At 38.8% G+C, this 26,210-nt stretch overlaps 1 protein-coding gene across 19 annotated transcripts in view; it reads left to right on the forward strand.

The window, feature by feature from the left end:
• MAP2 (microtubule associated protein 2) overlaps positions 1 to 26,210 on the forward strand; it is a 283,955-nt gene that overhangs the window by 153,614 nt on the left and 104,131 nt on the right. For 17 of the 19 annotated variants that reach the window (XM_034655081.1, XM_034655088.1, XM_034655089.1 and 14 more), the window contains one exon: positions 25,457 to 25,534. The exons of the other annotated variants lie outside the window; for them this stretch is intronic. The gene's annotated coding sequence lies outside the window, so the exon portion shown is untranslated. The remainder of the gene's footprint in view (positions 1 to 25,456; positions 25,535 to 26,210) is intronic. 19 annotated transcript variants of the gene reach the window in all.

Here is a 26,210-nt window from a genome sequence, read left to right on the forward strand (position 1 = left end):
TAATTTAAATTCAAGGCCTCATCCAAAGGAATGTGAATAAAATGCATTTGTTTGGCTTTTTATGGCCACTATTAAAAGTAAAGGAAATGAAACCATAAACAACTACACTCAAATATTGGCATAGTTGAGGCTGCTTTGTAGCAGTAGAAAGCTGTATTTATTGATGGGGGAGCTCTGTTTAACTTACCCAGTCCATCTCGATTACCACTGAGGTTAAGAAAATGTACTTGGTGACTTAGGCAAAATGTGGAATGCTAATTTAAAGTGAGTTCATTCCGATGTATTTTAATTTTCTGTTGTTGTACAGGGCCAGTACCATTCATAAGTGTTATGTTTTCCTACTTCATCTCTAAGGCCTTAGCCCATAGTTAATGTGGTACCGATTACTTTTGGCCCCAATATTGACTATCTCTTTCTTCCTCAATAATAATAGGACCCCTGCTATTTGGAGGTTTTGTGGGCATGTGGACACTCAGAATAAGATCCAGAATTCCAGCCTCCCTAGCTACTAGGTAGAACCTATTTGGCTAATTTTCAGCCAATAGGATATGAACTAAAGTTGTGCATGAAACTGACATTAACTGCTTAACAGGAAGGAGTGCGTTCTTCGTCACTCTTTCTTCCTTTCTGCTGGTAGGAAGGAATTCAGACTTGACAGCTAGAATTTCTGCAATCGTGTCGAATATGATATAACCTTGTCATGAAGTTTCATTTTGCTGAAGCCACTGTTATTTGGAGTTCTTCCATGACTTAACAGTCTATGCTAGTCATTATTTGTATAGCAACTTTGCAACTTTAGAGTTACTTTCAAAGGCTCTGAAATGTCATTTTATCAAGTGTCATTGTTCTTTATATAAATAACATTTATATTAAAATTGTTACTTAAAGGGGTGCCTAGCTGGCTCAGTCAGTAGAGCATGCCACTCTTGATCTTGGGTTTGTGAGTTCAAGCCCCACTTTGGGTGTAGAGCTTACTTAAAAAAAAAAAAAATGTTACCTAAAATATACTAGTCCAGTCAGTTACCAAGTCCTATCAATTCTACTTCCTAGACATTTTCAAAACTATCCAGTTCATCCATATCCCCAAGGACTATGTTAGTTTCCCGTCCCCTCTGATCTTGACCACATTGATGGCTGTCAGGATCAACTCCGGCTCTACATAAGCCGTTATACTTATACTCACTGGACCCATCTTTTATTTATTTTTTTAAAGATTTTATTTATTTATTTGACAGAGAGAGAGACAGCCAGCAAGAGAGGGAACACAAGCAGGGGGAGTGGGAGAGGAAGAAGCAGGCTCCCAGTGGAGGAGCCTGATGTGGGGCTCTGGGATCACGCCCTGAGCTGAAGGCAGACGCTTAACGACTGAGCCACCCAGGTGCCCCTGGGCCCATCTTTTAAAAATATAATCTAGTCATGATATTCCTGTGTTTAAAACCATAGAATTCATAATAAGGTCAGGAATCTAGCCTCTCTGTCTGACTCTCCAGGCGCATCCTGGCTTTATTACCTGGGGGCTATTACCCATATTTTATTCTCTTTGCCTGGAACACCATTTCTATGCTTTACTCCCACTTCGTCTGCCCCTCTATTTATTTAAGTCCTGTCCATTGGTTAGGTCTGAGATTTCCCAGGTTAGCCTTCTCTCAGCCTCTGGCCTCAGAGGTCTGCTCATTACATACTCCCACAGAGCTCTGCATTTCTTTCATTTGTATTTGTCGGTTGAATTCACATTTCTTCCGCAAGACAAGAACCTCCATGACTGTGTGCCTCATTCCTAACCAGAATCCCAGAACCTACTGAGGGAACTGGTACAGAGCAGGTGCTCAGACAACGATGTTGACTAACAGACTGATCCTTTATTCTCTTCTCTTTCCATAAAAAGCATATCCAATATTTCACCCAAAGTTCAACTTAGCAAAATTCTGTCCATCCTCTGGATCATCAAAACCATGTATGTGCTGTCTCCTTTTAATTAGATATTTACTTTATTCCCATCCCTTTTATGACTTTATTTTTTTTAGAACAGTTTTAAGTTTACAACAAAATTGAAAGTATGGTGATTTCCCATATAGCTGCTTCCCCCACACATGCATAGCCTCCCCCAGGATCAGCATCAGTCACCAGAATGGTACATTTTCCACCAAGGATGAACACTGACACATCATAATTTACCCAGAGTCCATAGCTTACCTTAGAATGCACTCTTGGTGTTGAACATTCAGTGGGTTTGACTAATGTATAATGACATGTATCTAAGATTGTAGTATCACGCTGTCACTGCCTTAAAAATCCTCTTTGCTCCGCCTCTTCATCCTCCCTCTTTCTGCCAATATTTACTTTTCTCGTAATCATATGCTAGACTTTAATGACAGTTATTTGTGTACAGAATTCTAAATTTTGGAGGGAACAGAACACATTCTAGAAAATATGAAGTCTTTTAGAAAAGTTTTTTTTTTTTTTTAATAATAACAGCCTCAATTTAAACAGCTATTTATTATAATGCCTTCATCCGAACAGAGCAGGCTTTTCTGGAAGCTATGGCTATTACTGCTTTTTGCAAGCAGAATGTCTGGCACACATAAGGCATTTAACAAACGCTGTTCCAATATACTGAATTAAGTACAGACTTTGAGGTTAGATACCCGTGGGTTCAAAGCCAGGCCTTGCCCCTCATCAGCTATGAGAATTTGGGAATTTATCAAGCCTCAGTTGTATAAAACAGGAATGACAATAACAACCTGATTAGGCTTTGCAGGAGTTAACGAAGGTAATTTACATAGTGGAAGCCCTGTAGTTGGTAGCGATTATTATGACTTTCTGAGTTTTCATTTCTCCGCCCTCTTGGCAACAGACAAGGTAGATGCTTGGTTCTTTCTTCATGTTATTTAGAAGCTGAAGGATATAAGTTTGATAAAGACAAGGCCTAACATTAAATCAAAGATAAGACCTGTAGAGGAGGTGTTGAAGGTGTTGTACAGTTTTATTTATCATGCCCCTTTTCTCCTTTCTGCCCACTCTACTACCAGACATAAGTAAATAAACAGGTGAAAAGCAGCAAGTCAAAAGGTGAAATAATGTTAAATCATCCAAGGTCTGCAGAGAAGCCTGGAAATTATATACATTCTAAATTGTACCACCTGAGGCCACTCTGCTCTCGGGAGAGAAGCTGGCTTGGGGAGATGCTAAGAGTTCAGCTGTCTCCCTTGAGGGTTATCTGCAATGCAGATTTTTCTGAGCCTTTCCTCGCTAGGTTAGCCTCCAGACTGACCAGCTGCTCTCAGCTCGCCCAGCTGGCTTAATAGGATTTGTCTCCTCTACAGCCTGCTTCCGGAGGTATCCATCACCAGAACATGTTCTGGATAAGCATTTTCCCTCCCAACTTAACATCAAAATCCCTACCAATCCCCAGAGTTACAAAGAGTCCATTATTGCCTGACTCCAAGAAAGGTAAATTATTGAGGAATTATTTTCCGCACTCTGCCTCTTGCTTCACACTTGGGTTTCGCAGAAGCTGTCAGTCCCTGTTGCAGAATAAAGAGTGGCATACTCCTTGCAGGGAGTCCTGGTAGAGCCAGGACATTGGGGGTGAGCTTGGAGGCAGCTGCCCCGGAATTTGCAGGCTTGCTCCCCCCGCCCCCCACCCCAAGTGTTAGTGCCGCTCAGCTATCTGATTTCATATGCTCTGCTGTTCCTTCTCAGCAGGACCCAACAAATCAGTTGAGCTGGGATTGTGACTATACCACTTTTCCTGCTTTCTCTCTGTGTACAGATTCACGCTCAGGTTTTTATGACTGAGCGCACATACCGTTGAGCAACGGATAGCTGAGATGAGCTCAGGTCAAGGCTTCCCTCACTGACAGCTGTGTGCTCCGGCCAGTGACTCTGTAGGGAGAGGTGTCTCACCAGTAAATGCCAGTAATCCTTACTTCAAAATCGTGAGAAGCAAATGTCGCATGGATTATGAAGTGCTTAACAAGATTGTCAAGTACTTAATGCATCCTTCATTTTTAAAGATTTACGTTTTGTATCTACAAATTAAAATTAGATTGTAAAACAGACTCTACTTAATGACATTTCTGCTACAATTGGATACTTAGAGATGGTGAATAATAGTGGCTGGTATTCCAATTATTTTTATTTATATTTAGTGATAAACACTACTTAGAGGGAGTTGATTAATCTTTTCCAGTTTTTCCTTGTTTTTCTCTTTAGTCATAGTAATGGAGGGACTTATTTTCAGAACATTTTCATAAGAAGTGTCTCATTCATTTCTACATCTCACATGAAAAAAAGAATTTTCCTTTCAGGCTTAACTTTAACCATGTTTCATATTTCCGGAAAATGAATTTGTTGTATCCAGAGGGAAAAAATTACTTATCATCATAAGATATTTAATAATCTTTGCTATTTAAAATGTTGCTTAAAAAAAAGTTAAATAGCTGTTCCTTATTTAGAAAGAGAATTCTTATGAGTTACGTCTGAAATGCAGTAAGCTTGGAAGTCAATATGCTACAAAGGTATGCTACTGGGAGTTTTTATTTCTTTAATGTTCGTTCCCCTTGTGTCACTAATGATTTACCAAGTGTGCAAACGAGAAGACTGCTGATTGATTCTGGTTTCATCAGTAATGATTCTTGAGTCTACTACAAAACAGTTCTAGGAAGGTCAAATTACATTTGGCTGGCAATGTATTTTTCTGGAAAGAAGACCTGCAGATAAGAAAGGATAAAGGGTATTCAGCGTCTTAGTCTCCTTCAAAGGAGTACTAATATTTTTAAAAATAAATCTTAAAGATCTACACTTTGTATCTACAAACTAAAATTAAATTGTAAAACAGACTGTTTGACAACATTTGAGGAAGGAAGTGGTTTACTTCTGTGACACACATTAACTTTCCTAAACTTTAAGGTCCAACTTCATAAATTCCTTTTGTCACAGACATGGGGTGTGAAAATTTCTCTAACTAATTTATACAACATCTGACTCACACATAGAATGTGGTTGTTGTTGTTTTTCTAAACTAATTGTTTGGCTTTTGAATTTTATCTAGTTTAAAAAGAAAATTGACCAATATGCCTTACCTTCAATTCAGCTCAAACGAGACTTAACTATTTATTTGCTTTTTATATTCCCTCAACATGAAATAAATCCACTCTCGACTAAAAAGAAAAAAAAGTTGGCAGATTTCACCTACCATTGGGGTTAAAAATATAATTGACTTTTAAAGCAAATGTAAAAGCTATTAGGGTTTGTTGGGTTTTTTTGTTTGTTTGTTTGTTTGTTTTGTCCCTCAGATACCCTTAGCAAAGGATGCCAAGGGGCAGTGGGCCACCTGTTCAGTGATGAACAAAGGGTGGCTGGCTGGTCTTGCATGCCCTTCTTCCGCCAGACCTAGAGCCACCGTGGCGTCCCTTTGCTCTCGGAAGGCTTGAGCTTTCTTTCAGCTCACTAGATCAGAATCCCAGCACTTCGAAGAGCTAGTGTAAATAGGAAGATGAATACAGAAATAGACCCTAAACTTCTGTTACTAGTATTGACAGTTAATACCTGCTACCAGTAAAAGTACACATTCGCCCTGGGAATCTTTTTCATCAGCTCACTGAACAGGAAGCAGCTCTCCTGACAACTGAAAGAGACCAAGAAGACTCGGGTTCTTGTAAAAACCTTAGTGGATTTTGAGCACACCCGAACTACACCAATTCTCCAATAGGATTTTTGCAAATGTGAAGTGCTTCTTATGTGGCTTGGTGTCACTTCTCTAAAATCAATATTGCACATTGGAAGTTCTGTACCAAATTTTAAAATGGCTTCATAACTTGCCCTGTTTTCTGGAAATAGGAAGCAGCCTGACAAGAGATACTCTGACGACCATGCTTCTCTGGCAGCTGTAAGGGCGAAGCTAATGACTCAGGTGGACAGCTCATGTTCAAAAATCAATGGCTTGAACTGAGCCCATGTACAACAGAAACTGTTTAATCTTCAACATCCTTAAGATTTTTAAGATAAGAGTAAATATCCTTAAGTAAATAGATCATGGGGTGTGCACAGCCATTTTTCATCTAACTGCAGCCAGGCGTGAAACTGGCTTCAAGCATGGGTACAATGATAGTTGGTTGAACAGGATTGCCTTTCCAAACAGACCTGAGGCCAGGAGGTGTCTGAGGAAAATAAACCCTTTCATTTATTTAAGGTTAAAAGTACAATGTGGAAATTACAAAATGGCATGGCTATTCTTTTTTTTCTACCTGGTATGTTCCCCATGACTGAGGCCCTAAGAAGACCATGCCACTAATCACTAATCAGTAGAGAGAGCCTTCATAGTTATTGTCTCATTTGACGTACAAACTTGAAAGTGGGGTTTAGCACTGTCGATGGCATGTACGTGAACAATATCCTCCCTAATGATGTTCCGTTGACCTTTGGTACATAGAAGAGAAAAGCAGGCACAGAGAAAACATTTAAGGGTGTGCTTTCAAAGATTTTCTGCTTGATGGTGGGCGGTTCCTTTTGCTCAGTGTTAACAGCTACGTGGGGAGAGGAGTCAGCCACCCTCTTTCATCCCTGTTTAGCCTTTGCTCATCTCTTTGTATCCCCCGTTTGTGGCCAAATACCCCAATGGCTGCAGTTTTGCACATTTGTGACAGAATCTCAGTTTTCAGAATAAATGTAATGCTATATAAGAGGACCCCTCTTTTTAGTAACTGTTCTGATCTTTTCATCAGTGGAACAACCCATGAGTGCTGTTATTGGTTTGGAAGTTGATCTAACAATCTAAGGATGTGTGTGATCAGGTGGCAAAAAAGACATTTGGGAAGGTTTATATAACACCAAGGTAAAGCCACAGATGTCCTGCTTTTGCTGGGCAAAGGAATGAGCAGTTGCCTGGGGGGACATGTTACACATTCCAGTGAGCTAAGGATTCTGCCTCGCTGAGCTGGGGTGGGTGCCATGGTCCGCTAGAGGATTTTGTGTTGCGTACTGTGTGCATTCACTAGTTTGCATTAATTTGCCTCTGAGATTCACTGGATCTCTTCAGCATCAAAGAGAGGTACTAAACAGGAGGCTGTAGATTAGGGTAGGGACCAAGAAAGATGAACAGATTTTACTCTTAAAATGATTGCATTTGTTTAATCATAACTTCAAGTTGGTATTCCCAGTAGATACCAAGGTATTCAGTAAATCTGTGACCAGTGCCCTTGCAACAAGAATGCTGTGCGAATCCCTGTCTTAATCTGCCCTAATCCAGATGAGCTAATTTGGTAGTTTGTCCCTTGCATTAACTACAATGACTGTCACACAGGGAGTTCAGTGCCGTGTCTACATAACCATAAATTGTAGTAAAAAGGATTTTGCTCCGGGTCTCCAGCATCTTACCAATATTCATTTTAGTGATTCATTTGTTCCCTGGTATGAACATCAGTAGTTAAAAGAGAATTATAACTAAAAAAAAAAAGTGGGGGGGAGATCTTCTTAATGTGACTATCTCACTTTCTCTTGGAAGCTCTTTGTAAAGGATCTCCATAAAATTGTCATTGGTATTTTGCTGGAGTAACTTACAGTGGCAGTCTGTTTTATGGAGAGCTGTTGGGATTTTACCATATTATGCAGACTGGCAGGCCAATAACCCTGTGCATATGAGTCTTGTTTGTGGGGAGAACACTGTTAGGTTCTTTTATTGCTTAAGTTAAAATAACAAATAATTATCCTTCTGTAAAAGAAAATACTGATAATTATAATTTGCCAGGCATGTTGTATATGGGGACAGGAAAGACAAAGTGTTAGTGTCAGCAAATCCCAAAACAATACCCTGCAGACTGAAATAAACTCCCACAGCTAACGGCCTCCCCACAGAAATCCTAAAAACTTCAGGGGCTGAACAAGACTATATAGTTATGATATATTAGGCATAATCAGAGAGGTGGAGATTTTAAACATAGTCCAGAATTTCCCACTTTGTTTTAGTTAGCACAGTGGAAATATACTGAGCGAGAGAGAGAGAGATGGAGAGAGAGAATACACAAGTGAATACTAAGGTCCGAAAGGAAGATATTTAGATGGAAGTCACTAAGTCACCAGACTGTTGTAAGAAACAATTTTATTTTTTTATTTTTTTTTTAAGATTTTATTTATTTATTAGACAGAGATAGAGACAGCCAGCGAGAGAGGGAACACAAGCAGGGGGAGTGGGAGAGAAAGAAGCAGGCTCCTAGTGGAGGAGCCTGATGTGGGGCTTGATCCCATAACGCCGGGATCACGCCCTGAGCCGAAGGCAGACGCTTAACCGCTGTGCCACCCAGGCACCCCAAGAAACAATTTTAAAAAAATTCAAGATGCTTCTAGCTCTGTTCATTAGTAGTCTCCACTAAACTATTTTGGTGAGACTCAAGTCAGTCTCTTAGGAAGTTCTGTATGACTTTTAGATAGCAGTTATGGAAATAGATTTATTCAAAATGAGCTCTTTTGCATTTGACACGTACAAAATAGCTTCATTTTCTGACAATAATTGGTACATGAAAAGGACATTTAACATGAATCTTCCGCAAACACCGGTCAAATTTCATTAAACACGTAGTGGGGAAAAAAGTGTGAGGCAATCATTAGTTTGAAAAAAAATACAACCAGACATTGTGAAATGTTTATTATAGCTCTGCATGGAAATTTTTACATTATAATTCCACCTATAGGCTGATTCTAAGAAAAAGGTAGTGTTAACCAAGGGATAGATGGATGTTTAAGTAGATGATCATTTTATAAGTGGTCAGTTCCTTAGTGACCTGTGTTCACGTTATGATGGGAGGAGACCCAGTAGAAAAGAAATCTTCCAAATTTGTAAAATGGTCTCCCTCACTTAAAATCATATATCGAGGCTTTTCTTTAAGAAATCACCCCTTTACTTGACACCACCACGGAGGATCACCAGCAATATGTTGTTCAGTCTTTTTGATTTCTGGTCTTTCAGAGGATCACTTGAAGACTGTTGCTAAATATATGTCCGTGGGTAAAAATACCCACCGAGAGTGGCTGGGTAGGACTCCACATGTTTTGTTTTCAGGCTCAGTAAAGGGACAGGTTGTTCCTCTTGATATTAACGTGAAAAAAGAGATAAGGAAATTGGTGTTATAGTTCTAGCAGATTCACTTTGTGGGCCCAATTTAATCAGTAGCCAGTTAATTAGCATCTATCTCTATTAAATTGGGCATATAGAGAAGCTTTGGAAAAATCTGTACCAATTCCTTTGTTTTGATGATATCATTTTGAATGCAATAAATAATTATGACATTTGATAGTTGAGATCATGTCTCTGAGTCATTTGCTTTTGCATCTATCAATGAGGCTGTCTTTCCTTTTTGGACTGAGTAACTGCATAATTAAATTGTCATTTAAGGAAACAAAAACAGCAGAACGTCAAATGCTAACTCTGGTGACACGTGATGAAGAAGGTCTCATATTTGTATTGTAAGAGGACGCCACAGTAAACTTACAGTATTCATGATACTAAATATATCATTTGCTATTGTGTTCCTATTAAATCCCAGCAGAAATATTTATTAACCTTAAATGTATTTTTTAAGTTGCTTTATTTTTAATGATCAGAAAAACTAATAGCATCTGCCTGTTAGTGTCATAAAATAATAGCAAACCCGTTCAGTCACCAGTACTTCTTATATTACACTGGACATATTCAAGGTCCATTTCCAAGTAGGAGGTATTCTATTTTCAAAAAGAGCTGGGCACTTATAAACATGGGATACAATTTATCATTTAAAACATTTTCAAAAGTTGAGGGAAGTTCTGAGTATTTAATTTTTCCCTTCTAAATTAAGAGAGATATACTTAAATACAGTGAGAAACAACTCTTCCATTGACTAAGATGAATTAGTGAAGAAAGTATATAAAATTTGATCCCAGGGTCAGTTCATAGCAAACACATTTTGATATATAATACATTATTCCCCCACCCTTTCAGTGGTCTTCATGTAATAATTCCTTGTGGCTGCCTTACCCCTGTGAGTGTGCTCCATTCGAGATCCTGACTAGCCCGGTTCCCTTGACTCCAGATTCCTCACTGTGAAAGTCCCAAGCTAAAAGCTTATTGCTTAAACCTGCTCCTGTCTCTAGGTCCCATCTCCACCCCACTTATTGCCTCATTTCTTATCTGTCCTGCTGTCTCCGGAGCATTTACTAGATTTTTTCTTTCACCCTTCTACCCACTGAAAACACTTTCGAGACATCTCCTGTGCTCATCTTATTTAAAAATTCAAATGGTTGCCTCCCAAGCCTTTAGACTAAACGACCTCTCTTTGCCACAGAAATGGTGCAGTGGAAAGAAAACTGAAAACCTCCTTTCAGTCTTGACTCTGCCTCCCACCACTGACTGCGAGACCTCAGACAAGTTATAAACTGTGAAAAGACTGTCAAAGATTTAATATTCTGCACATGAATGAAAGATACTAGTAGTGGCCACCTGTTTTTCCTTGAAATTGCTTTTTCCTTAGAGTCTGCAATACTGACTTGTCTTGTTTCTTCATTATAGTCTTTGCTAGCTTTTGCTCATGCTGCCACCCTACCATTGGTCTATCCCAAGACTATTGGTTTATCCCAAGACACTTTTTCCACATACATTTGCTCATCTCATCCATTTCAGTTCAAGATCAATCTTCCTAAAACTCCACTGATTTGTAAAACCTAAACTACCGAAAATCTCCAAGAAATCCGTTACTGCAGAATAAATACACGTTCTCCCAACTAAGATTCCAAGCTCTCTGTCATATGGCCCCAACCTACATTTCCAATTCCCCTCAATTCCCCATGTACCAACCACTTGTAGTTCTCATCGCCCACATCTCCTGCTTCTATTCTTTTACTTCTACTATTGTCTCAGTTTCTTCTTCTGTCCCTCATCCTTGCTTGCCCATATCATGTGTAACTATAAAGTTCATCTGAAATACCATGCTGTCCTGCATAATTGAAATTCAACATAATCTCTCCTTTGATTCAGTATAGTCCCTGATTTGTACTTTTCATCTGTACTCTTACCCTAAGCTTTGTGTTACAGTTAATTACCATCCCAGATAGGATGATATAAGCTCCTTAAAATCAGGGAGGGTGTTTCATGCATTTTTTCACAGGGTCTAAGTACACAAGGTATAATTTAATGTTTAGTGTATAATAACCAAGGAAGAAATACTCAGAATGAGGGTGCCTTGGTGGCTCAGTCAGGTAAGTGTCTGCCTTCAGCTCAGGTCGCTGTCCCAGGGTCCTGGGATTGAGTCCCATGTTGGGCTCCCTACTCAGCCAGGAGTCTACTTCTCGCTCTGCCCCTCCACTTGTGTGCTCTCTTGCCCTCTCTCTCGTTCAGAAATAAATAAATAAATAAATAAATAAATAAATAAATAAATAAATAATCTTTTTTAAAAAAATAAATACTCAGAATGAATATTCTGAATACTTTTTTTCCCCTAAAAGAAGATTTCCTACTGCTTGGGCTCAAACCTCTTGGAAAACTTAAACTTCTAAAAAAAGTTAATGTTTACTGAATTATTTTGATTTTAATATTAAAGCCATGAATTAACATAGCCACTGGGTCATTGATATTTTTTAGTAACAACTATACTGAGATATACTTCACATACGAAAATTCAGCCTTTCAAATTACACAATTCAGTGATTTTTAGTATATTCAGAGTTATGCAACCATCTCCACTACCTAACTTTGGTACATTTTCATCATCTTCCCCAAAAGACACTCCATACATGTGGCAGTCACTCTCCATTTCCACATCATTTATACTCTAGGCAACTGCTAATCTAGTTTCTGTCTCTGATTTGCCTTTTCTTCTGGACATTTCATGTAAATGAAGTAATACAACATGGTCTTTTCAGAAGGCTTCTTTTCCTCAGCATAATATTTCAAGGATTCATTCACATTATAGCAAGAATCAGCACTTCCTTGTTTTTTATGACCAAATAATATTCCACTAATGAATACTCTACATTTTTAATTCATTCATCAGTTGATGGACATTTGGTTTGTTGAGTCATGGATTTTTAAAACTGAAAACAAGCCCAGCGATTATTTATTCAAATGTCCTCATTTTGTGCATGTGAATCTAAAGCCGAAAGAGGTATTCCTAGACTTTTAGCTAGACAGCTTTTGGGTTTCTGATTATTTTAGATGCTAGGTCAATAACAATATGATGTAAACATTTTTTTAAAGTCATTCTTCCATATGGATAATAAATAGCTATAGACCACCAAGTCCTTATGGTCTGGGTAGCAAAAACAGTTACGGTCTTTGTCCTTATGAAGCTTAGAGTCTAGTGGGGGAATAATCTTAAAGCAAATAATTATATAAATAAGTGAAAAATTAGAACTATAATAGCTGCTGTGAAGGAAAGATTCATGAACTAATCCTGTCAGGGAGGATAATTTAGCTATGATTTATGAATAAGTAATACTTAACTAGGCAAAGAGGATGGAAAAGAGCATTTCAGGTAGAGCAGAAGTACATGCAAAGGTCCTGGGGCTACAGAAGTATGGTATATAAGGGGGAATGCCAGGAGGCTAGTAAAATAGAAGACAAGAGTAAGGGGTGCATAGTATAGAATGAGGCTGGAGAGAGAAATAAGTCCTGGTGAGGCAGAGTATTCCAGGAAAAAGTAATGATTTCAGTCTTTTTCCTAAGAGCATTGGACCATTGAAGTATTTTCATCCCAGAACAATGTAAGCAAAAAGGAAATGTGCATTGCCTTACATCCTCTCCCAGAGCTGAGATGCATTTAAAAAGGTAAAACTTGCTGGGTAATGCATATCTGTTTTACCAAAACTTGTGGTAGAATCTGTGGCATTTAAAGTTTGTTTTTACTGAATTCCTTGTTATCCAAAGTAGAAACTTGTGTTATTTTAACAGAATAAACAGTCCCTTATTAGAATTCTCCAATTCAGTTTTGTAAAGAGCTATTCTTTCCAAACCTCCTACAGAATAAGCAATCAAATCTACTTGAGAATAAATAGATATATAAAGGTCACATTTTTTTCCATTGCACAATAACCATGTTTTAGACCTGCAAGATCTCAAGAGTACAGAAATAGTTCTCTAAACTGCAAATGGTTAATATCTAATACTTTAGCCCAACTGCTTTTAACTTGAGGTCTGTTGGCTCCCAGGCAGTGTATGAGTGGGACACAGGAAGCTTTTGTACAAATAAAGGTCATGCCTACATGGGCGTAGATCCAAAGTTTCATTAAATTTTATAAAGACTCTATCTCACACAAAAAGCTAAAAACCAGATTTTTTGAGAAGAGAAACAACCCATAAATTACCAGGAAAAATATTTGGGATTACTTTATATCACTAACAGAAGTTTAAGCCTATACAATTAAAAACAACAAAAACTAACAACATTTAAACTAACAGCTATTACTAAGCTAATATCTTGAGAACCACATCCTCCTTTTAAAAAAAAAAAATTGGTCACAGTCAGAAAATCATAATTGTGCTAATAAGATTAGTTATATCTTATATAGCAGTTATTTCTCAAATTGGGATCATCCTCTTCGAGATCATATTGAGTGCTTCTGAGGGATGTAGATTCCTGCACCCACTCCAGACCTCTGGGAACAAATACCTGGAATGAAACCCAGGACTCTGAAATTTTAAACAGGATCCCAGGTGATTGTGATGTCCAACCATGTTGAAAGTGCTATAAAACACAATAAATAGCAATACTCTGTTCAGTGTTTTGACAAACCAGACCTACCCAATTCATCGAGTTGTATACCAATACCATGTATCAGTGAATATACGTCAGACCCTGTACAAGAACCCTTGTCTTCTATTTTACCTATCCCTAGTCCTTAAAATCATTCTCCAGGAAAGTAGATGTTATTATTTACAATTTGTCGATGAAGAAATTATGCCTGATGAAATTAAATAACTTGCTACATAGAGGTCTGGCTGGCTCTAAAGCCTTTCCACTCTGTTAAGCGGCCTCTTGCTGTAACTACCAGTGACCCACAGCAAGAAGTATTCAGAAAAAAGAAAGCGCATGGAGTCATGTGTGAGTCTAACAGTCCCGGTCATCATCCACTGAAATCCACTGTCATCAACTAAATTACAGATTTAGAATGAACAAAGTATAACACATGAGCCTCTCTTGCTAAGCACAACTGTCTGACACATTTCTAAAAGAAACTTCCAGATGTAACACTTTACAGGCAGGAATAGTGTGAATATGAGAGAATTGCTTCCAGTTGTTACAATTTAATAAGCAGAAAACATAAAGGAAAGCCAAATATTCTATCATATAAAGTGACCCTAAAATCTACTATTATGTATCACTACCAAAAAAGAAAGGGAAAAAAGCTCTGTGTAACTGGAAAAAGGAGCTGCAAGATAGTCTGTTGGACTTCTTTAAAATATGAGCTTTTTTTTTTAAGATTTTATTTATTTATTTGAGAGACAGAGAGAGAGAGCATGCGCACCCCCGTGCATGAGTGGGGGGAGGGGCAGAGGGAGAAGCAGACTCCCTGCTGAGCAGGGAGCCAGATGCAGGGCTTGATCCCAGGACCCTGACTGAGCTCATGATCTGAGCTGAAGGCAGATGCTTAACCAACTGAGCTACCCAGGAGCCCCTAAAATATAGATTTTATAAGATTTTTGCCTGTGAGAGATGGCTCTGTGATATGTGTATGCTATATCATTTAATTATGCATCGTCTCAGTCAACACCTTTGTTAAGCACTAATAATGAAATGATTCAATTTAAAAAAAACTGACAATCATGTCTATTTTATAAGCATTGACTTAAAAAGAGTTCAAACCTCTTTGCCAAAATTATAAATATAACATAATCAATTCTTGTAATTTTGAGAGTGACTAAAAACAAATTAGTTATCATTTAAAAATATGTTTGCATTTCAGTAATGAAGTCATCAGATTAAGAAATTTAATTTGAATTTTATGGTAACAATGATTTCTTTTTAAATATCTTCACGGGTTATTTCTTTTTAAGGAAAAGGATTTTAATTGCTGAATTATTTAAGAGAAATGGCTGTTGGTTTGTATAATACTCAAAACTAAGTGTCTGGGAAACTGGAAACCAGAAGTTGCCCCTGGATCTGTTATGACAGAGTTAGGTGACCTGTCATATAGTGTCATAAAAGCTATTCCTTGTGGTCCCTGCTGGAAACTGACTTTGCTATTCAGTCGGCGGCTATAGCAAGTGATTTGTTATATGATTGAGAGAATTATTAAATAGATCTTTCTATTTACACTGAAACTTCAGAGGCTGTCATAAGTGATGTCACATAATAATATGATACGCTAGAACATGGTGAGAAATGAATGGTAGATGTTTTTTGTGATGCTGCATGTGATGTAGGAAGAACATTAGGGTTCGAAGCCGATGGCCAAGAAAGAATTCTTGAGACGTCTTTGGTGCAAAAAGGTGGTTTTATTTAAGCAAGGGGACAGGACCCATGGGCAGAAAGAGCTGCCCTTGGGTCATGAGGAGTGGCCCATTATGTACTTTTAAGTTGGGAGGGGGTTAGGGATAGCATTAAGTCTCTAAGGAATTTTGGAAGCGAGGTTTCCAGGACCTTGAGGGGGCTAGCTATTGTTGAGAAAAGGTCATTTATTACTGTGTAATAAAACCTGAGTCATGAGACCCTTCAAATATATATTGGTGGGTCATATGCTTGGGGGATGATTGCTAACATGTATCTTGAGGGGTAGAGATAAAGGAAGTTTCCAAAGGAATTTTTATATGTTAAGGGAGACTTACAGGGTCCTGGGGGGTTGGGCTAAGTTTGCCTTTTGCCCTTAGCAAAGTATTAACATTGAGGCAGCTGAGTTCCTAGAGGAATGTCAGTACCCGTTTCAAGGACTTGCCAATGGGCTGTAGGTAGTAAGGAAATTTAATATTTTTTTCTTCTGCCTTTGTTTCCCACATCACATGGGTCCCTTTAACGCACTAAAATTTCATCTTAGTACAAATTTCAAAAGGAATCTTACTTAAGGACAGAGAAGCTTGTAATGTTCTTCTGACACATAAAGGTCCTTATCTTTTGGCCAAGCTGTGGTATTACATGTGTTTTCTTCCAAACAATTTAATGGAATAAGTTCCAGATTTTAGTGTTATTTTAAATTTGTATCAGGATCTAATGTGTCCTCACCCTTTCATGTCTATGCTCTACTGTAATGGCTTTCAGTGAATTTCTGGAAGCAATTGATAAGATTACCTTCTATTAAACCAGGGTCTAATTCCCCCTGTGGTCACCAGATCTCCAAAGAGCCACGGAGAGGAGCTGAGCAGATTGAAGCCGACTTACTGTGCAGAGAGAAAACATATTCAGTCCACACTAACTAGATAGAGCCACCCAAAACAGGAGGCCAAGAGGAAGTCACAAATGGCTTCCAGTCTCTTTTTAAACTGTTTCCCCCCCTTTTCTTTAGCTGCATGAGTTTTCTTTTAGCTGGATGACTTTCAGTTTGGCATGACATTAAAAAATAGGATGGATGTGAGATGGAAAAAGTGAAATTATAAATAAATTCAACAAAACAAAACCACCCTGCCATGGGACCTGTATTCCTTCACGGAGAAGCTACTTCTGAAATTCTTAAAGTTGAAGCCTTTGTGTAAGGTGAAGTAAGGCAGGTGGCCAGGTGCAGGGGGCACGCATGGGGTGGGGGGTGGGGGCCCGGCTGGCCTTCCCAGTGCGGGGAAGAGCCTACCGAGATGGGGGCCGTCCATGGGAGTCGGGCGGGGTCCTGCCCGTGGAGTTAGATGACTCTGAGACTTTTCTGCTGTAATTGTTGGGAACCACAATTTTAAAAGATAACACATTTTAAAACTCTCAATAACTTTGCTTAAAGACTGTTGACTCCTCTTTGGCTCCACAGGAGTTCTAAGAAGCATCCTCAGAGTGAGAGGGTGAAACCCGACCTCTGAAGCAAACTTTTGTGCCTGCCAATACCCACAGCGGCTGATGTAGTCCCAGGAGAGCCCAGGAGAACCCTAGCAAGGCGGCCGCAGCCCTCACGTTTCCTTTGGAACAACAGTAATTAGAGCAGCTGGAATATTTGCAACCTCATTGGTTCACTTGCTGTTTTTTTCTTTTTTTTTGAAGCTTAGACTTTAATCTTATTTTCACATGTTTTTATATAAATCAGACCCATGTGGCTTGATTGTAGATGTTAAGTGGCCACTAGGCGCTTTCGATAAAAGCCTTTCAGGACCAGGCAGTGCTCTGGGTTCTCTGGAATCTGGCTCTCCAGCCCGCAGTCCCTGTCTCTGTGTGCCCCTCCTGTGTTGATTTTGGTCTGCCTCCTTCCTCCATTCCAACTGCCCTTCATCTCAGTGGTGTCTATTTACTTAAATTTAAGCCAATTAAATAAAGCATAATAATAGAACACCCTTCTGAAAAAGAGCACAAAGGAGAGGAATTGCCTGGCCACTGACAGAATAATAGAGGAGGGGAAAAACCTTTTAAAGAGCTCCCAGCGGCAGATCTGCGTCCTCCTCTGGCTCCTATTTATAGTGAGGCAAACTCTTTTGTTACCAGCATCTCTATGCAAAGCCCTCTCCTTTTGTTCGGTGAAATCTTAATGATATAGCCTCGTGTGTTTTAATATTTCTAAGATTACTGATGGGAGAATTATTGTATCATGCATGCTTGAAGATTGCTATGGAATTTCCAGAGCACTGGGGAGAGCTAACATACATAGTAGATTCAGGTAGATGTTAAGGGGAGCTTTTACTTTGATGTATTTTTCCACCCAGTAAGTAATATTCTCACTCAATTAAGAAATCTTCACTGTTTAAAATGGGTCATTACTGAAAATTTCCTTAGTAATGAAATGTTGGCCGCCATTCTTAAGAAAATAGGGAGGAAAGAAGTGATTTCAAATTAGCATTATAGAACATGGAGGGGTGGGTGCCGACTTAGTACCCACTATGTTAATTAAGTTATTACACGTTGCCTCTTGAACAATCTGCAGCAAAAGATGAAGGACCCGAATCAGCTGGAGATCACCCTTAATTGTCAATGCTTCCCCAAGACTTCAGTGAGTTGGTGAAATCCCTCTGCTTCTAGAGAGCTCTTGCCAGAATTTCACCTTTCCTGTCAGATAACTCCACCACAGCATGAATTTTCCTCTCTCTGGTGGAGCCCCCCCTTTCCTAGTGCATGCTATTTCAAATTGTCTAGTCAGGATGTCACCCTCAGAGTCCTGAAGCTCAGGCAAAGCACATCATCACTCAGCCGAATTCTGACTTTTTGAGACCACAGCTGGAATGCGCGTGCTCACAATGGCCGCAGAAATAGCCCGGTGCTCTGGCACCCGGATTCAACCAAATGCCTCTTCTGCTACCGTGGCAAAATCTCTCTCTGCTCCTGCAGGTTGACAGATGGCTCCCAGTAGGTGACCTTGGGGCTATTAGTAAATGAGATGCTTTCTTTCTCTGGCACAATCCTTCTCAAAGACACTCTCTGTTCTAAGAACTTACAAAAGGCATTTGGCTGCTAAGCAAAACTAAAGAGAAGAGTTGAAGCTAAGAAACCATGTAGTGGCAAGTGAATATATAGTCTCTTCACAAGAAATACCATTTGAAGACTGATATTGAGACCTCACAAGTGTCCACAATTGTCCAAGCACTTTCTACAAATGATTTTATTTAATTCTTGCAGCTGGTCTATAAGGGAAATCTCATAAATAATTTCCATTTTATTGATAATAAAACTAAGGATCCTAAAACTTAGAAGTTCTGCCCCGTCTTCTACCAGCTGGTAGGAGATAAGCCAGTGTTCCGACCCAGCATCCATATCCAAAGTTTGTGTTTTTATTTTAAAAATCTAACTTAACCAAATTCTAGTCAGAGTGGTTAGGAAAATAAACTGTTATGATCCTTATATTTATTCACTCATTCAACCTTTACTAACCACCCACTTTCAAATCAGGGAAACAGGAAGCCATGTAGAGGAGATTTCATTGCTTGGAATAAAGGAGTTCATATACACAAAATTAAAGGATCAACACACTTTTCTATTTTTTTGCAGTACATACCTCAAGTTTTCATCCATTTGCTAAACAGTTATTGAGCAAGTACTTGCCATGAGACAGGGAATGTGGTAGTAAATATAAAAGAGCTTCTGGAGCTTACAGATTCGTTGGGGTGGGGTGGGGTAGAGCAGACATTAAACAAATAAATTGCACACAGTGCTGCTGATGGTGTAGGGAACCAGACAATGGTAGGAGTGTAAATTGCTAATACGTCTTGAGACAATTTGAGAATACGGTAGCCTTCTTTGAAGTGCATTGTATGCTCTTACATGGTTTAATTCTTTTTGTTCTTCATGTGTATTCATTTTGAATTCAGAATACTATGAAAAAAGGAGTTCATGTATTTGAGAGAAACCAATGGCTTCTAGGATTGAAATAAAGCAGGAAAAAAAAAAAAGATGGCAGTATAAATCTGTTTCAATTCCGGTAAGGTTTGTTAACAGCACAAGGTAATTCATATGAATGCCAAATAGGTGATAAAAACAAGAGCCATACACCTGGAAGTGGCTGGGGAGACTTCTAGAAAACAGCGCTCCAGTTCAAGGAGGAGTTGACAAACCTAGAGGAGGGAGGGGAAGAAGGGGAGACACAGGAGAAAGGAAGAGAAGAAAAAGAGAAAGAAGAGGACTTTGTAGAAGGAGAGAAGAAAAATATGAAACTGAAATGAAAAGGGCAATTCACAGGTCTCTAAAGGAACTGGAGGCTTCATGATGGTAGCAAGTTGGGGATAAAGTTGAACTCATTGAGCGTCGCCACAGTATAGAAGCCCTAGAGGCCAGGCCTATAAATTTGGTTTTTATCATATTGACAGAAGAGGTTTGACCATGAGAGTGACATCACTAGGAGACATCCTAACCCGGTCAGTTTTGTGGCTGCCTGTTATGTCCTTGGTGCCCCTCCCCAGTTCTTCCTCGTACCACATGAAACTGCAAACCCGCACTAGCTGCTTTTAAACCGGTTTAAACCATTTAAACCACACTAGCTGCTTTTAAACCATTTTAAAAATGGTTTGTGTTTGTATGAAAATTAGAAACAAATGAACAGATGGCTTTCTGTCAAGCAAAGAAGTGTTAGTTCTTCAGATATATTCTGATTCTGAGCAGAAAGCAGCAGTGTAAGATAGAAATAAGTGAAAACACTGGCGCGCGTGCCCTGTCTCTGCCCAAGGTTCTCTACATTGCAGTGCCTCCTGTATATTATTTATAAAATAAAATATTTATTTATACTCCGTCAGAGTCAGCATATGTTAACAATTTAGCAGAACAAGTTTTTTGCTGATATCAGTGAGCATTTCTTTTCAACCCTTTTCAACCAAGAAGGAATCTAAACTCCACCCTAATGGGGGCTACTGGACATTTCGTTATGCATCTTTCACTCTCGTGATGTAGATATTTACCACTCACCAGATCTCCATGTGTTTATTTATTTTTTAAAGTAATGTCTACGCCCAACACGGGGCTTGAACTCACAACCCCAAGATCAAGAGTTGTGTGCTCTACCGATTGAGCCAGCCAGGTGCCCCACCAGAGCTCCAGTTTATCCTCCATGTTTCTCAGCCCCTTACTGAGGCAGAGCCATAGTGGTTAGTTCAGTCCGGTGAGTGGTAAGAGGAGGCAGTATGTGTCCCTTCTGTGTTAGAGCATTCAAGAGCTGGCATGGCCTGATCATGTCTTCCTCCCTGCTACCATAATCTTGGAGGCCATGAGTGGAGCCACAGATGAACATACTCAGATCATGGGAGAAAGCTGGCCTGAAGCATTGTCCTGCTCATGGCAGGATTTGCATGAGCAGGATAGCAGCCTTTATTGTGCAAAGTCTCTGAGACTGAAGCTTGACTTTTCTGACTAATCCGGTCCTTTATCCTTCACCCATTTGTATCCTATTTTTATGGCCTTGAATCAGGTTGAGGTGCTTTGGACAAGACTAGCTAATTTCTACTATGCTGGCTTAACCCAGTCTGCTAGTCCTCGGCAATAGCCTGGGTATCAGGTTTGGGAATCAAAAGGGAAAATTCTTGCCGTCTACCTTACCTAGATTCTCTGGTCAACTGGAGACCGTATGTTTTGACTAGGCCTTTTGTTAACTGTTCTTCATTCATATATTTTGAAGTATGTTTCCTTTGCAAGAAACATAATGTTCTCCAAAAAGGAATTTGGCAAAAGCCCCAAGAAAGGAAGATCTTTCTCTGATCTGTCCAAGTATCAGTGACTTTAGTTCACTGTAACTTTTGGCTACTTACAAATAAGTAGGGATAATGAACTGCTTTTAAACATATTAGGGAATAGAAATGGTTTAGTAGCCTGTTAGACTAAATGATTTTATGTTGGCAGCTGCTCCCCTGTTTAAAGACTGCTTGGATAGTGGATATTTCCCAACAGTGTTGGCAATTCTGAATGTCCTCAATAGTTGAAATCTTGTTATCCTGCACAAGTGCACTGAATTACATAAACTGTTCAAAATCACACAGATCAGATTGGTAGAGGAGGTGGAGAACAATGTTACTATTGTTTATTTGAGAGCCGAGTAGGCTAATGATAGCCAGTGAGGTCAAGGTTAGCCTTCAAATGCTATTCAGGATTCCAGCAACTTCAAGCATCTCAGTGTTTCATTTATCTGACAAAGCCTATCAAAAGATGAAAAATAACCAAGTGATACTTACACTAGTCTGTGTTTCAAAGGTTAATGAGTAGTACATCCTGGTCTAACAATCCAGGGAAGATTGTATCTTGACTTTGTTGCTTGAGGAAACATGGGTTCTTATATCACTTGAGAAAACCACACCGTAGCAATATCTTCTTCCTGAAATTCTAAGTCTGCATGAACTTATCAATCTAACTTCAGTGCTAGGGGTGTCACATAACTTGCACAGAAATATGCCAACAGCTGGACACGTATTACATGCAGACTAAGTGCATTATATGCACATCTATTTATCTGAGTTATCAATTGATAAAAGCTAATTTTGTCAATAGCTTAACAAGTGTCTATCTTGGGTTCCTTGTCAAATGATTTACTTAACTTACTTTGCGATGCCAACGTACACCCTATTCTCTATTAGGTTCAGGCTAGTCATCAAATATAGTTGTTAACCAAATTAACCTTGTCAGGTGTTGCCAGCCATGATTTTCAACATTTCACACCCAACTCTAAGAGGCTTTGGAAAGTGGCATAAGCAAGCCTGATAGGAATGATGGAGTAGAGAACAGAGACAGAACTGTAGTTGAGTACATTTCAGTTTGGTCAAAAAGCTGAATATACCGAATAAAATATGTGCTCAGTAGGTATTTCTAGTAAACTGAAAGTTGCCATTGATGAGATATCACTTTGTGTCAAGGAGTCCCCAAGCCTTTATGTTTGAAATTGTTTTTAGCCAGAGTTGAAGACCTAACACCAATTCTCAGGGCCTACAAAGAGTTGGTATAGGGGTATCTGGTTCAGTCGGCTAAGCATCCTATTCTTGATTTCAGGTCAGGTCATGACCTCAGGGTTGTGGGATTGAACCCTGTGTTGGCCTGTAGGCTCTGGGTGGAGTCTGCTTGTCCCTTTCCTACCCCTCATACCCCCCCCCAACCAGCTCTCACGTACCTGTGCCGGAGCTTGCTCTCTCTCTCTCTCTCAAATAAATAAATGAAATCTTTAAAAAAAAGAGTTGGTATATGGTTGAAAGGCATGTCCACTTTCTAGCTATGTGATGCTGGGAAGAGCACTTAAAGTCTCTTGGCCTCAGCTTTCTCATGTTTAAGTGGGGATAATAATAGTTACCTGTCTTAGAGGGTGGGATAGTGAGGAATGAGTGAATGAATGTATGTGAAGTACTTGGAACACTGTTGGGTGCATAGTAAATGCTGCATCAGTGTTTGCTAGGGATGTTCAGCCACTCTATCTATCAAATACTAAGACTGTGTCAAATAATATTCTTAACAAAAACTGTGTTAAAGTAATTTAATCTTTTTGATCTGGAATAAAAAAGATCACTTCTAACTGCAATGTGTTCATTTAAAATGACTATCCAATTTTATGTGCCTCATGGAATAGGCCCTAAGTTGCTTTTAAAAAAATAAATCCCAGATGGCATTTATCTCTTTCTCATAAAATAAAGTCTAGAAAAAAGCATAGGCATTTTAATTTTATAACAAACAAAAAAACACAAAAGTCACGATGATGGGTAAATGGGGCATTATTTTTATGACTGAAATTTTCTAACAGTAACCGCCATTTTCTCGTAATCATCTCATTCTTTGGCCAATAATTTCCCATTTCTGTTGGAATGAAATTAGCTGTTAAGTGTTCAGGGCTGGAATTTCACTTTCATTGACATTTAGCTATTGAGTTAATATGGAAAGACTATAAAAGACAGGAAATTAGTTTTTTAATATTGCTTTTCGTATTACTCGAATGATGAACGTGTTCTTTGATAACAGGTGTGAGCAAATGTTTTTTTGTAAAGGGCCAAATAGTAAACATTTGGGTCATATATAAATACATGAAAGGCCGTGCAGCGTCTGTCACAGCTGCTCGACTGTGGCACCGAAGCACGGAAGCCAGCGTGGACAACAAAGAAGTGAATGAATGTGGCCGTGTGCCAACAACACTGCACTGAGAAATACAGGCAGCAGGCCCGACCTGGTCCATGGACCACAGTTTGCCGACACTTGTTCTATGGAATTCTTTCTTGGTTTTTGTTTTGTTTTGTTTTTTTTTTTTAATTTTTACTAGGGTAAAAGATGCATGCATACATGTGTAATGTGTATTTGCACACTTAGACACATACAGGGACATGTACTTCAAAGTCATGAAGTGTAAAACATGCATATTAAGGAATTTAAGGAAAATGGGGAATTTAAAGGGGAAACAAAGTATGATATTCTATTCAGCATTCATTGATTAAATACCCAAGGACTCTTTCGATCGGAACAAGGTGCAGAGCGGCTCTACCTTTCTATTTTGGCTCTAAAATCAACCTACAATGTTTAATATGCTTTTAATCAAAGCTACCTTTGAAAATTCTTTAAGTAGTCTGAAGTTATTGTGTATAGAACTCTGTATAATGTTATATATATTCCAAATTTGAGAACCACTGAGCCTAACTAAAGTGAAAAAAAAAAAAAAAAGCTGTGTTCAGACGTGTGGGCAGTGCAAACTTTTTTTTCCTAAAATAACTATGAAATTATGTGAGGGATTGGAGAATTCTATTGTGTTTCTTCCCGCCTGCAGAATTTTCTTTTTTTTAAATGTTAAGCCTTTCTAACTTTAATATGCATTAACAGACTTGTTTGCTGCTACATATTCTGTGTGAATGCTCACAGATTAAGTGAACTATTACATGTAAAAGCATTGACTTGGCCCAGTCAATGTTGCGTTCGAATCAAACCCTGTCTGCTCATATCCCTATACACCTTGTCCTTTGAAGGGTGATTGAGAAGAAACGAGCCAACTGCTTCTTGTCTTTCCACGTTTACATTTTCCTATTGGGTCTTGAAGAAGAGTCAGTGGCTATCACAATTTGAGCCTTGGGGCCCTTTACTTGTAGAGTGACATCTTCCTTGAGGATATATGATGGGTCGCTCCACTCTAGCAGGTGTGAAATCACACAGGCCCTGGTGATAACACTTAGAGATGCATAGATTTAGATACCTGTTGTAAGCGAGCATGATTTCAAATTGGGCCTCAGCTCTGCCCTCGCATGTAAGGACAAATCACTTCTGTGTTGAGGATGATTACACCTAAATGGCTGAAGAGGTACAAAGCAAGCCTAGTGCCTTCTAGTAAGTGGGTTTATGTCCAGATACCACGTCAGTAAGACATATCCTGTATTGTTCTAGTGAAATTTCTAAGCAGAACTACTAGTCCAGAATGACTTTTAGGATTCTGAATGTCAAAGTAAGTTTAGTACACTATGGGGAAAATTTAATTAGTTGTTAAAAAATTCCTCTCCATCCTGTGCTGGAGGAAATCAATGCGACTGGGCTAGAGGCCCAGTCCTTTAAAGATATAATTAACAATTTGCCAGGATGAATATATTCTCTTGTGAGAGAATACAATTGTCTGCTATTTATTAGCTGAAAACAATTTAGACAATTTAAAATTTTATTTTTCCTTGGGTATAATACTTATGAAGCTTCACTAGAGTGAAGCTAAAAAGTGAGAATACGTGTGTACCTGTTAACACTTTCAGTTCTCCATTCCAAACAACTGAGAAAGCACTTAGCTGGTTGTAAATGCTCAGTGTGTGACTATAGAAAGCCATCATGAAATTCCATGGCCTCCTAGTTACCCAGTAGAAAAAGAGAAAGCCACAAGTTGAATTTGGTATTGATCTACATGATGTAATAGATTTATATGGATCACAGATTAAATGATTAATTTCCTAAATTCTTTTTTTTTTTTACAGATAGAAGCCAGAACATATTATTAACCTTTTGAGAATACAACATAACGAATTTTACCATTTTACTACTTCCTTGAGTAGGTAAGACCCTGTCCTCCTACAATAAAATAGTTATCCGCGGTTGTGAAAAATAACTCTCTGTTGACCACATTTTTAAAAAATCTTCATGAAATAAATATCAATTTGTTTTGATAAGGGAGAAATACATATGAATTCTATAGGTACTAGATTTAGGATTATTAAATAGCACCTCATAATGTTTTGAATGATTTAAAAGTAAAAGAGTGAAAAGTTCTTTTTCACTCTTAGAAGTGAAAACTATGAAATGAGAACTGAACCAAGTCTGTTTCTCCTGCTATGGGTAAAAACACCAACAGTATTTTCTCAGCACTTACTATGTGCCAGATGTGACTTGCAGACTTACTTTACATAACTAACCCCTGTATCCTTAGAAGAACTCTGGAAGTAGATACAGGGATCATTCCCATTATACAGATTAGGGGTTTGAGGCAGAGAGAGAGAAGGCAAGTAGATGTAAGGCATTCACCCAAGATTTTATGCATAGGCCTGAGAGCAGCAGGCACTGGGAGAACACGAGCCCCAGCTGTTACTATGAGAATAACTTCATGTTGTCCTAGAAATGCCTAGCCATCAGATTCTCCTATGTTTGAGGAGAACCAATTCCGGTTCTATCCAAATTTCTGGAAGAAGAAAAAAAAAAAAACCACACGTAATGCATTTACCAAAAGAGTCATGG

The sequence above is a fragment of the Ailuropoda melanoleuca genome, chromosome 2 (assembly GCF_002007445.2).
Source record: "Ailuropoda melanoleuca isolate Jingjing chromosome 2, ASM200744v2, whole genome shotgun sequence".
NCBI classification, from domain to species: Eukaryota; Metazoa; Chordata; class Mammalia; order Carnivora; family Ursidae; genus Ailuropoda; species Ailuropoda melanoleuca.